Source organism: Epinephelus moara, chromosome 18 (genome assembly GCF_006386435.1).
Source record: "Epinephelus moara isolate mb chromosome 18, YSFRI_EMoa_1.0, whole genome shotgun sequence".
NCBI classification, from domain to species: domain Eukaryota; kingdom Metazoa; phylum Chordata; class Actinopteri; order Perciformes; family Serranidae; genus Epinephelus; species Epinephelus moara.
Window position 1 is genome coordinate 37,046,541 of NC_065523.1, and position 12,825 is coordinate 37,059,365.

General features: G+C 44.4%; 1 protein-coding gene across 1 annotated transcript in view; it reads right to left on the reverse strand.

The window, feature by feature from the left end:
- plppr2a (phospholipid phosphatase related 2a) overlaps positions 1 to 12,825 on the reverse strand; it is a 181,264-nt gene that overhangs the window by 121,959 nt on the left and 46,480 nt on the right. The gene's annotated exons all lie outside the window — the stretch shown is intronic.

Here is a 12,825-nt window from a genome sequence, read left to right on the forward strand (position 1 = left end):
AATCACACACAAGACTTTAAATGCTATTTTTGTGGAGGCTTTATTGTCTTCACAATTTATTGTTTCTTATCTGTGAAATTAAAGTAAATCAAAGCTTTGTTTCCACTGAGGGAAATGGTTTCAGCTCACAGAGACAGACAGGAGGTCTGCGTCGCTGCAAAATCCCGCTTTACACGTGTCCCCTCTAATGTTGAAACAAAACCTACACCCCTGCACAGAAGGACCAACCGCAGCTTCACCACTCCCCACAGCTGCCCCTCAGCTCTGTGCTGGCTGCAGGATTTGAGGCACATTCTAGATAATACATCATTTTTCTTTCTAGCAAAACAGAGAGAGCATCAGAGCGTCGAGGCATGCTCACAGAGGAGTGCTTTGAGAAAGTTTGAGCGTGCACAGGGGAGCAAGTGAAAACAGAGAGAGCGAGAAATGTACTCAGCACGCAGCGTGCAACAGTGAGCAACATCATAATTCACTGATGTGTTGTTTGAACAGGGGGAGGGGTTAAATACTGAAGGCTGTGCGGGGCAGCACTCACCCTGCTGGGAAGCACGGGCGTCCCTTCTTTCTAATTAACAAGCACTTGACAGAGCCGCTCAGACAAACAAGGCGACCGAGCACACAGCAGCCATCTGCAGCAGCAGCCTCGTCTGCCGGGGCTTTGATGCTGATTTGAGCCAATGATGAAGTAAGTCACACTGACATCAGGCTGCACGCAGGCCTTTGAAGGGAGCAGACACACACGATGGCTCACAATCTGTGCCGCAAGATGACAACTATATACAGATAAACCCATCTGACAGTAGAGGAGGACCTCTGAGCATCAAGTAAAGACAGAACACTCACATGAAACAAGACAGAGCACGAGTACCTGCATGAGGAGGATGTGATGTAAATGTATGGATGAGTGTATGCAGACCAACAAACAGACTGGATGATGAGAGGAAGAAATGTGGCCTCACTAGAATACCTGAATTATTGAATGAATGCAAGAGTGTGTTGTGTACATGCATGTGTGTGTGTGCGCCACAGGGAAGTCCCTGACACAGAGCACATTGATCTGAGTCAACGCCCCCCCCCTCCTCTCCGAGGCTCTCTGGTATCAGCTGAGAGGAAGCCGGCAGTGCTGGCTGCCACCCAGTTTCCCCCTACGTCTGACAAATGACATCCACCGTGGACATGACGCTAAAACTCTGCCGTTACTGCTGCACACTGACTCGTTACTCACGCTGTAAAAATGGGTCATGTTGATTTTTGTGCCAAACACAATATTCTTTGTTTTATGGTGATGTACTGTAAGATGAGATCCATTTCCTGTGTTTCTGAGGTCATCTTTGGACTCCAGGGCTGATGCAGTTTAGCTTGAGCTACGTCATTGTTTTATACGTGACAGTAACTGACACCTGACATAACATTATTAATGTATTTAAAGTCCTGTTGTTGTGCTTTCTCACCCTTTAGTTTCCATTATATACAATATTGGGATTTATTGCCAATCCCCTAAAAATCTAGGCATGCCTGAGACATAAGTGTGGACGTCTCCAGTCAGCTCCACTAAATTTGGGCTAAATTTATGCTCGTGTCCACTTTGCAAGTCTTGGTGGTGCTTTTTGTGCTTGGCAATGGAGTGTCATGGTATGTCATGTCATTGGTGTCATGTGGCTACCAGTCACTCTTCGGTAGGGGTCAGGGAAAAATTGATACAGCATAGTATCGCGATATTTTGGCGAAATTGTATCGATACATGTACGCCACCAGCAGAGGTCACAGTCAGCAGCATTTGGCAGGACGTTCATTAAAACAAAGATGGAGGCACCAGAGAAAGAATTCAGAAATGTGCCGTCGGTGTTTAAATCAAACGTCTGGACTTAATTTGGACTTTTTTAACACAGAAGGAAAGAAGGACTCGGATATGACACAAGTGATTTTCAAGCAGTGTCATGTGCAAATAAACTACTCTGGGGATTCTATGAACATGAGGGCTCACCTCACACACCACCATCCAGAGAAACCCGCTTTGCCGAAAAATCAACCAACACTGGACACACTTAGCTCGACAAAACTACCATCCAACTATGAGAGAGCGAAGAAAATAACACAGTCCATCAGCTACTTCCTGTTCAGAGATCTGCGTCCATACAGCGCTGTTGAAAACCAAGGCTTTTGTTACATGCTAAAAACACATGAACCCAGCTACTGTATGTGACTCCGCCCCCACATTTTTCACCGACACAGCCGTACCCAAGCTCTACAGGGAAGTGAAGCATAAAGCTGAGGAACCTTTGAGTACAGCAGGAAGGGTGGTGTTAACCTGTGACGCCTGGACTTCAAGCTCAGTGGGATTCATATGTGACTATAACAGGGCATTATCCAACAGAGGACAGGAGACACTGTCTCACGTTCTCCAAACTGGAGCAGGACACCAAAGTCACACTGGAGTCTGTGGTGGATTTAATTTGTAGAAACAACAGAAGCAACTGTACCAGACACTTCAGTTAAATCACTCCCAACCAGAAACCATGGATTAGCAGAACCATCTGGGATGCCATAAACACACACACACAGCAGCCAGTCTGGAGACATGGACGACTATAAAGCAGCTAACGATGTAACAAGAGTCAGAAAATGACTAAACTGACTTGCACCTGTTGAAGGAGCTGATGAGGTCACATCTCACTGGACCTGTCGTGAGAAGAATAAATGATCGCTTGATTGATTGTACATTCAGGCGTGTTATGTAATAATTGTGATGTCCCAGCTGGACTGGTTTTAAATATAAAACTGCTCCAATCAATACTTTACATTATTAATGGGTCAGATGACTGTGTGTTATGTGATACACACTGCTACTCTCATCAGAGCCTTTCTCCTGCACTCTTTGGAGAGGGCTAATGTGGCTTTTTCTGAGGCACCGTCACTTCTCACAAGCTTCTGTTTTCTGAGAAGAGGAGACTGTGAGAGGAGCTATAACGGCGAGATATCTCTCTGTGGGTTTGCCACTACAAGCAACGCCTTTCACATCACACAGTCATTTGATTATTATAAAAATATTGGCTATAGCCACTGGGGACCTTGATTTCAATCAGGTCTGCATATCTGGGATTCCAGTTTGAGGAGAATGTTAAACAGCACATGATTAAGGCACATGGTTGTGTTGGCACAGTTTTGGCTTTTTAAAATGTTGAAACAGAATACAAGATTCCTTTCTGTGTCCTAATGACCATATATTCAGGATCCTGCTGCTCTGGAGTCGGCCTGAAACTAATATATTTTTTTTATTATCAGCCCATTATTTTCCCGATTAAAAGTTTTGTCAGTAAATGTCAAAATGAAACCTGTCACCACATTTCTGCCAAACAAAAATGCAATATGGACACACACCCTAATCATTGAAGCTCTACTCTGAAAATGTCTCATCATCATATCTTTTCTTTTCCCTCTTAAGAACAGCAGGTACTTCTGTTATAGTTGTCCTTCTGAAACCAGAAGCACACAGCGCCTTGTGTCTTGTGTACCACCGATGCTCAAACACTTCACACCCACTCTCGTCACTTCTCACCAGACCTGAACACTGTGAGTCGCGCCTTAAAAGGAAGTGACAGCTGTAAAAGGCCATTTTGAACCCCCTGAGAGAAGATAAGGTTGGAGAAGATAAGATGCCACCCCTCCCGTAATTAATACAGACTTTGAAATCCATGAATCTGCGTTTTCTTTGGCTCGCACAAAATGCGTTTTCCACCCAACCAGATAGAAGTCATGACCGGGCACTGACATGGCCACAGAGACATTTTAAATATCAGAATATCCCACATTTATTTGACCTCCCTTGCAATTTACAAGAACTTCCACAAGCTCCAGCAGAGGAAGGCACATAATCATTTTTCTTGATTCCAATTGTTAATGTCGACATCAAACGCTGCCTGAGCGAGCGCGCTGAGCATGAAACGCATTTCCTACCTATCTGCGTGTTGCAGTGCTCCTGCTGTTGTGTTCTTCTGCTCTGTGTGCACTTTTAACTGTGCGTCAGAAGCCTCAGTAAACATTTTCACTGTCTACGAGCCAGCAGCTTCCGGTTGTCTTTATATAGAAAAGTACGTATGAAAACATCAAAACCAACAGAGACGGAGAGCGCCGGCCCTGAGAGGAAGGTGAAGGCTTCCTGCACCTGTGTTTTAATGGTGAGGGGAAAATTCTTTTTGAAGTTTACAGTTTAACGGACTGTGTTTATAAATGAGACGCTGACATTCTCTGCTTTGCCTGTTTATAATGTATAAATTAGCAACATGTCCTTCAGCTGAGTTGAAATAGAAGAGGAGTATTGTTCTTTACTGATTAATGCATGACAGCATCAGCTGGGCCCCGGGCACCTCACTCCCACACCCTGTTGACACTACACGATACAGTACCGTCTTCACACCTGTCTCTGTGTGTTATATTAACACTCATCTTTTGAATTAGTATCTCTGTACTTTACATGTTATATTTATTCTACATACCAAGGAAGCTCAAAGTCTCAGGCTGCTGTCAGCCCTAGAGACGTCTCCTTTAGTCTGAATCAGGGACTCATGTTGTTCCAAAGTTGTATAATTGCCTAGAGTTGGTTCGTGTTCTCACGGCAGCATTTACAAGAGGACCAGATCAAATGCCTTGTGTGAGAAAGCTGCTCTTGATTGGTCAGAATTTCCATGTGGGAAAAATCCAGGAAGTAAAGCAAACGTTGAAGAAGAGTACACTTGCAAGATAAATGTGACACTTTCTAATGTCACAATGGAGGGACAACTACGCAGGTTGATTTTAGCGCTGCTCATCGTGGACTATATTGCTGTCATTGTTCATTTTAGTCAAACCATACAGTTTGAAAACGAGGCGCGGCTCCAACTAGAAAACAATGTTTTGATGCATTGGATGTGCTGAATGTGCATATTAAGGCAGTACAGGAGGAGGTGCACATTAATAATCCTCCAGGACTGTAACATGCTCATGTTTAACCCAAACAATGTGTCATGTGACTGCAGTTGCTTCACATCCAGGTCGGAACACCTTCTCACCACAAACCAACAGCACCAGAGTTCCTTTGGAACCAGACTGAGACCACCTCTTCAAGAAGGTCTCAGTCTGGTTATTTTGGTGCGCACCTGAGTGTGATTGCTGTGTTCACACCTGCCCAAACGAACCGCACTGAGGGGGCAAACAAACTTGAGTTTGACTGCACTGAACCAAACAGGGCAGGTGTGAGAGCACCCTCAATGACTGAGTGCCACACAGGTGCATACAATGTCTGCCACTGTCACCAAGCTGTCCTGCACAAACTCTCCATCACTGAACTGATTAACATGCTTAGTAATTTAGTGAGCTAGCACATAGCTTGCCTGTGCTACATCTTTACTATTTTTCACAAGAAGACTGTTGGGCAGTGAAGTCTTGTTGAAACTGTTCAGCTGTACATCTGCATTCTTCACCAGTGCAGCAGTGATTGGTCTCATAATGGCGTTGAACATTAAATTCCTTGAGCACCAAATTCACCTGTTTGTACCATAGACTGTGAAAATAATAGACGTAGCTATTGTGATGTCACCCATTGATTTGTGGACTCCCATTCTGAAGCCTCATGTCCGGTATGTCAGCTGTCACTGCCTTGGTTTTTTGGAGCCAATAGTGACCATATTTGGGTGAGAGGGTGGAGCTATGGAGAAGCCGAGGACATCATCAGCTTACAGTCTGTCACTCAAAGCGGCTCGCTCTTATCTGTGCATGACTTTAAGCCTTAGTAAAACGTAAAACGATCGGCTGCAGACTGACTTGGCAGAGATGGCTGCCATCTTGTTTTCACATGGATAAGTGTATTGTGCTCTTACTACCACTAGATGGCACAAAAAAAGTGTCCATGAACAAGGACAACAGGTCTGAGTTAAACAAAAGGAAGTTTAAGGTCAAGTAAACCCAAAACATGATGTCCTCATGTGAGGACACAGAGTTTCAGGAGGATATGGAGGGGGTTCTGGTAATTGGAGTTTATGGAGACACTTGAAATGGAGACCAAAGAGGACAGAATTCCAGTAATCAATACAGGATGTAACCAAAGAATGAACGAGGACAGCAGCGCTCTGAGGTGTAAGTGATGGGCGAACAATGCCAACATTTTCCTCTGGTGACTGGGCTGGGGAAGGCCCTCTCTCCAATACACCAGATCCTGACTCTTCCTATATGAAAGTTTCAGGGCGCCACTTTCTGCAAATATTTTAAACGTTTCAGTTACTTTTCCACCATCTGTCAAAGTCTGCCAGCTTTCAGTAACAAATCCATTTCCACCACAAGTTATATAACTTCCAGACGGAATGCAACTGTGTCAACTTGTGTGTCATGCTACTGAGTGGAGCATGTCGAAGACCTGTGGAGCCTGTAAGCACTGATACAAGATGTGTTTCCTCTTTTTCCACCAGGCCCCCAAAACACTGGTTATATATACTTCGATTTATTGACTGTATTGGGTCTCAGAAACCTGCTTTTACATGTGTGTTGTTCACGTCCATTTATGTCATGAAACACATCGGCAGCCTCCCAAACGGCTGCAGCTCTAAATGTGCCTCATGTGATGCACAGAGAGACTTTCTGTTCTGTTCTTCTGACCGTGAGGATTCCTCCTGGGTCACAAACCTCCGTGGAATTCAGTCCACATCTGTTTGCCTTTCTTCATTTTCATGCTCCGAACCTCTTCATCCTCACTCTGTTAGTCGGTGCCCGCCTTGTCATCGGTCTCATCGGTCTCACTGTCTCTGTGCGTCCAGAGGAAATGATACGTATGGTCTCAAATGATTAACATCCATCATATCAGCCTGTTTCCACAGGGCTACAGAGAGAATAATGGTGTCTGTGAAACTCCGGCCACACTGCCAACAAAACATCAACCACCCCCGTCAGCTGTTTCTGATCTCATTAACCTCCAGGCTACACACCCACCTCACATACAGTATCATATCCATATTCTCTCTCTCTGAGGCAGCGCTGCTGTTTGGTGTTGTTGCATATGTGTGTGTGTGCATGTATGGGCTGAGGCGGCTGTCATGAGGAGATAGCAGTTCCCCTGGGGTTGTCAGTGACCTTGTGTTTCTCACTGAGCTTCTTTCAACCAAACATTCAAACAAGCAGAAAGTCCCAGCAGTGCTCCTCCTTCAGCTCCTCATTATTCCTCCTTCATATGTCACAAAGACGCAGTGCACAAATTCCCACCTGTGGACTCTGCGGATGTTGTTGTGTGTCGCGGATCTAATTTGTCTTGATCTTTGTGTTTCCTTTCATCTCTGCTGTGCTTTGGTCTTTGTATCGAATCACTTGGCTTTCACTGACAAAGTTCTGTTTGTGAGACTATAAAGTAACACTTCCACACTGTCACTCCTGCTACAACTCATCCTCCTGCTGCTACTCCTCTAACTCCGGCTCTGCTCAGCTCCACTTTGACTCGGGACTTCTACCTTGTATATCCCCTGAACACTACACCCATGCAATCCAAAACCATGGGTATTAATCTGCTGCTATAACAGCCTCCGCTCTTCTGGGAAGGCTTTCCTCCAGATTTTAGAGCCTAGCTGCAGGGATTTGTGGGATTTGAATTTTATTGTCATTGCACAGAGTCAAGCGAGACAACAAAATGCAGCTTAGCAGCTAACGAGAGAGAGCAAACACAGGCAAAGTGCTTAAAGACATATATAAATATAAATGAATGATCCTGACAGATGCACACAGAATGAACAATATGGCAATATGGAGGAGAACAGTATGAATGTTATTATGTTTATATGAACAATAAACCAGTTGTACAAACTACATAGAAAGTAGTATAACTATAAACAGCCCAGTCACCAGAAAAAATATCAGCAGTGTGCGTTTTTGCAACTTTACATTTGTACATATCATATCGACGTTTCTATAGTGACGTATGTATAGAGCTTAGATCAGGCCCAAAAAATCCAGCCCGACCCCACCCAAGCCCGTGCATGTTCTGTCCGAGCCTGGCCTGTCCCTCTAACTGTAATTATGACCCCCAGCCCGGTTTAAACCCGACATTTTTTTTAAGGATACAAACGTGGACATTGAAGGCTCACTCTCGTCTTTCTTTCCATGGCAAGCCTTCGTCATGTGCCTCTTAAGTGTCAAGGTCCCCGTCTTTTTGCTGTCATATACCAGCATCGTGCTGCACTTCGTACACTCGACGAAGCCGACACACACGTCACCATCAACAACTCACATGTGCGTGGCCAGTGGCGCCGTCACCTAGGTGTGATAAGTAGTTGGTTCCATAGCAGGTCTACTATGAAGAGCTCGACCCGTCCGTGCCTGAGGATAGTGGGGAAATTACAGCCCAACCCAGCCCACAGATCGGGTCGATGCACAGAGCTCTAATAGTTGACTTTGTCATCAGGCGTCGGTGGGGATGGTGGATGGCGTGACACCTAGGCAGGACACCTGCCAAGCTACAAACCACTCTTCTTTGCCACCAAAAGTGTTGTTTGTTTTTTTTACCAAGACATCGCTGCTTTTCCAGCGGGGACTGTTCCACCAAAACTGGGTTGTGACGTTGACGTTCTGGGACACCGTGTCAACCTCAGCCTGTTACATGCATTGTCTGTTTGACAATACACTTCTGTTTTCACAGAAAAAGTACAGTTTGCATACAGTCTCTTTCAAAATAAATACACTACGTTGGTACAACACCTCGAAATGACATATTTTTTTCTTCCACAATAAAGAACAGGGTTTGGCTTTACAGTTTTATGGGAGGCAAACACTGTCTTCCTGTGTGAAAGTCGGTAGTTGTTGGACCCGTCCGCCACCCCTCCTGTCCACCTCACTCAGACATCTGCTGCCTTTACTTTTGTCGTTGTCACGCTGTGTTTCCTCTGTTTCTGCCGAGTGCCGTTAAACAAGAACGGTTTTATTTATTAGGTAAAATTGTTAATAGTGTTTTGTATTTATTAATATTTACATATTTAAGTATACTTTAAACTATTAAAAATTAATGTATCATTCAATTAAAAGTTCAAATTTGCTTTTGCAATAGAAAAAAAGCTGTTCTTTGATGTTGTTGACTGACGTATTGTGCTTTATTTTCTTTAAAGAACCTCTTCAGGTGGCATTTAGGCACCGGTGCTGTTAAAAAGTGTTGTTTCAGCATCGCTATTGGAAAAACCCCAAACAATACCCAACCCTTATTGCAGTACACCAATGGTTCCTTCCTTAAATGGTAAATGGACTGCACTTGTATAGCGCCTTTCTAGTCTTCCAACCACTCAAAGCGCTTTTACACTACATGTCACATGTCACCTTCTATTCAGTAACCATTCACATGCACTCACGCACAGATGGAACAACCATCAGGTGCAATGTGGGGTTCAGTATCTTGCCCAAGGATACTTCAACATGTAGACTGGAGGAGCCGGGGATCGTATTGCCAATCCTCTGATTATTGGACGACCTCCTCCACCTCTGAGCCACAGTGGCCACAGCTTAACTTCAGTGTTGGGACCCACTGTCGCCATCTTGGCAGTGCCTGACTCCACCCAACTCCCAGCCAATCATAAATGGGCAAAGAGGTGGGCCAAATGAAGCCTGGTTGCTTAAACACGCCCAGCTCGCTCAAAGCTGCTAAGTTAGCTAAGGCTAACAAGCTATGCTACTTCGGCTAGCCCTGTGGTGTTGGCTGCTCCCGCTCAAGCTCCCGCTTGGTGCCAGCTCCCTCACGAAACAAAATATCCAAAAGGCACAAACACGGCTGAGAGGTCAGGTTCAATGACTTGTGAATTAGCTGAGATGACTCCTAGCAGACAGCCAGCGGTTAATTAGCCACCCGTGATGGCGCCACCTGTCACTCAAAGTGACCACGCCCTTCACCCCACGTTCAGTTGTCATGAAAGGGGAAATTAGCTATATTTTTTGTACCAGGCTGTAAACATGTTTATTTCTGCTGTAAAGTTGAGCATTTTAACATGGAGGAGTATGGGGATTGGAGCCTGCCTCAAGTGGCCATTCAACGAACTGCAGTTTTTGGCACTTAATGGGATAGCGATGAATCAAAAAGATTTGCTGCTACACCACATGATGATTTCTTTTAACATTTTCGTAGTCAGCACTATTTTTTTTATCAAATGCTGGATCCATAAATACGCTATATTGTAAAAGGGTCACAAGAAAACAAGTCAAAAAGGTTGTGAACCAAACCTGTACGCTGTATTGTAGTCACCCATTGTGTAATTACCCTAATGCGATACTTATTCCCACTGAGGACCCGTCCCCTGCACAGTGATATCTAATCCATATCATCCTGTCCTCACGACCAAAGTTATCATGCTGGTCAGAAACACACCAAAAGCTCATTTTCAGATATGAAATGGAGATCTGAAGTTAGTGTTCTCTAACTGGGCGGCGCATTGACTCATCAGGAAACACTGAGTGGGGCCTGCAGCAGATCTTCTCTTATCTCTGGTGAACTAACAAACAGTCATTAATGGTAAATTATTATACATCTCAGGGGGTTTTTAAGCCCACTGACTTCAAAGAGACGGTGCTCTGCAGTGAGAGGCTTTGATGTAACGCGCACGCAGGAAGTCTGTCACAGGATTATGAACCGAGGAGCATTACTTTTATATTAGGCTTCTGCGCATACACTAATGTCTGTGGAGAAAATTAAATTGAATAGATAATAACCTGGTTAAAGAATCGCTTCGTTACACTTCACAGTGTGATCCGCATTTAATACGATCTCTTCTTCTTTCTTTCTTTCACTTGTTTCTCTTCTTCAGGTTCTTTCCCTTTTGTCTCTCGGGTCCCGGGGCCACGGCAGGTATGACAACAGGATTTCAACAGGTGGAGCTAGCGTGCACTTCACCGCCACATGAAGAGAGTTCAGAGTGCAACTTTGTGAGGAATGTGAGCTATATCTATCCACAGCTGTCTGCTGCCCACTCAGCCTGTCTAAACTGAGGCAGGTCCTGGCAGAGGCTTCGATATTTAATCTGTGCAGTGATCAATATCTATGGAGTACAGTAGAGTCTCTTTATCACTCCTCCTCCTCTTTGTCTCAGTGAGTGCTCCTCCAGCGATCGATAATTCCTTTAATTTACCTCCTCATTTTTATGGAGCGCTGATCAGCTCTGAGATACTGAGCGCTGGCAGAGTCTTCGCCTCTCTTAGCCTTTTTGTTTCAGTAAACTCTGTGAGGCCTTATCACTGAATCACACTCTTCCTCTCATCTCTGTGGCGTGCATGTGTGCAGAGAAAAAGTAGGTGATCCAGAGCACGCCGTCCAAAGGAATGATGGCAATCAGAACTTCATCATCATGTGCACATGTTAAGTCTTTTTAGTTGCTGACAGTTGAATAATGTTCAATTTTGGGTTTGACACTGCACTCAACACTGTCACTTTTTATCCTGATGTCCAGTCACAGTGGAGGAAGGGCGGACAGTCAGACAAACAGTCTACCAAAATCGTCACATCTTACGAAACAAAAACAACCATGGAGGAGACATATGTGAATATATTAATATGTTTCCTCGCCCACAAAATCTTGCGAACCCATTTAGACTAGTACTAGTACGTGTATGTTTAAGTACGGGGGATTTATTGTCTTGTTTTTGATTTTTAGTGTGGTATTAGAGAGGGTATCGAGAATCGTAAAATGTATCATTAATCTTTGGTTCTTTCAAAAGCCAGCTAAAGACGCACCTGCAGGCGTTTGGGTAACTTGTGTGCACCTGAACTGATTTTAGTTTATTTTATTATGTATTTATTTATTTTTTGTGTTTATTGTTGTTGTGTATTTTTTTTGTCTGTGTAGAAATAGTTTGCTAGTTGTGCACTTTAACCAAAGCGGCTCTCGTAGTCACTTTGTCCCTATGTTTTCTGTCTTGTGTGTGAAGCACTTTGTGACCTTTGTCTACGAAAAACGCTTTATAAGTAAATTTTACTTACTTACTTAATCCAACAAGTTCTCATCCCAAATCGTCACATATCCCGGCTTTGTCAACGGCCTTTCACATCAAGATATTACGCGCTAGGTATCCGTCTGCTGTTGACTTTCCAGGACGCTGCTACCATTGTCAACAAAAGCACGTGGTTAGGTTTAAAAAACCCTCATGGGTTTTGCTCTACATTCATACAGGAAGTGATCACCAGCTTCTCAGATGACAGTCCATGGTTTGTCGGATCCATCCACCTCCCTTTACACCCGCTTTCCAGCTCACGTCATTATTGGCAGTGAGTGTGTTTACATGGACAGTTTAATTCCCTCTTCATCCGGAATTAAAGTTCATTCCTATTAAAAGTGATCTTGTAAACACCTAATTCAGAATGAGTCTTTCTGCGCATGCTCGTTTCCTTGCCCTTCTGGCGCGATGACGTATATAGCGCGCATAGCAACGGGCTGAGATAGAGCAGTCGGACGCGTTGCACTAATCGGTTTCCATTCGCCACAGCACGGTCTTCTATCTCCCTTCTTCGACCTTCTACCTCCCTTCTCCTCCTCAACAGATGAAGCATTAGCAGAACAAGGTTGTTGTCATACTGCTGCTTCAAGAATATAAGCAAAACACGCCTGAAAAAGGCACTAAGAACGGCGTCGTCAAGCATCTTGTTATCCGGCGCGAGGACTACAGTGTTTTCTTCCGGTAAACGTAAACACATAACATCCGCCCCGCCCCCTATCCAATCAGAAACCTTCCCTGCCTCAAACCTTGCACGGACCCGAATACAGGCGATTAAACTGATCTCCGTGTAAACCCTCATTCAGAATGAATATTTCCCATGTAGACTACCTGGAAAGACTTTAATTCCAAATG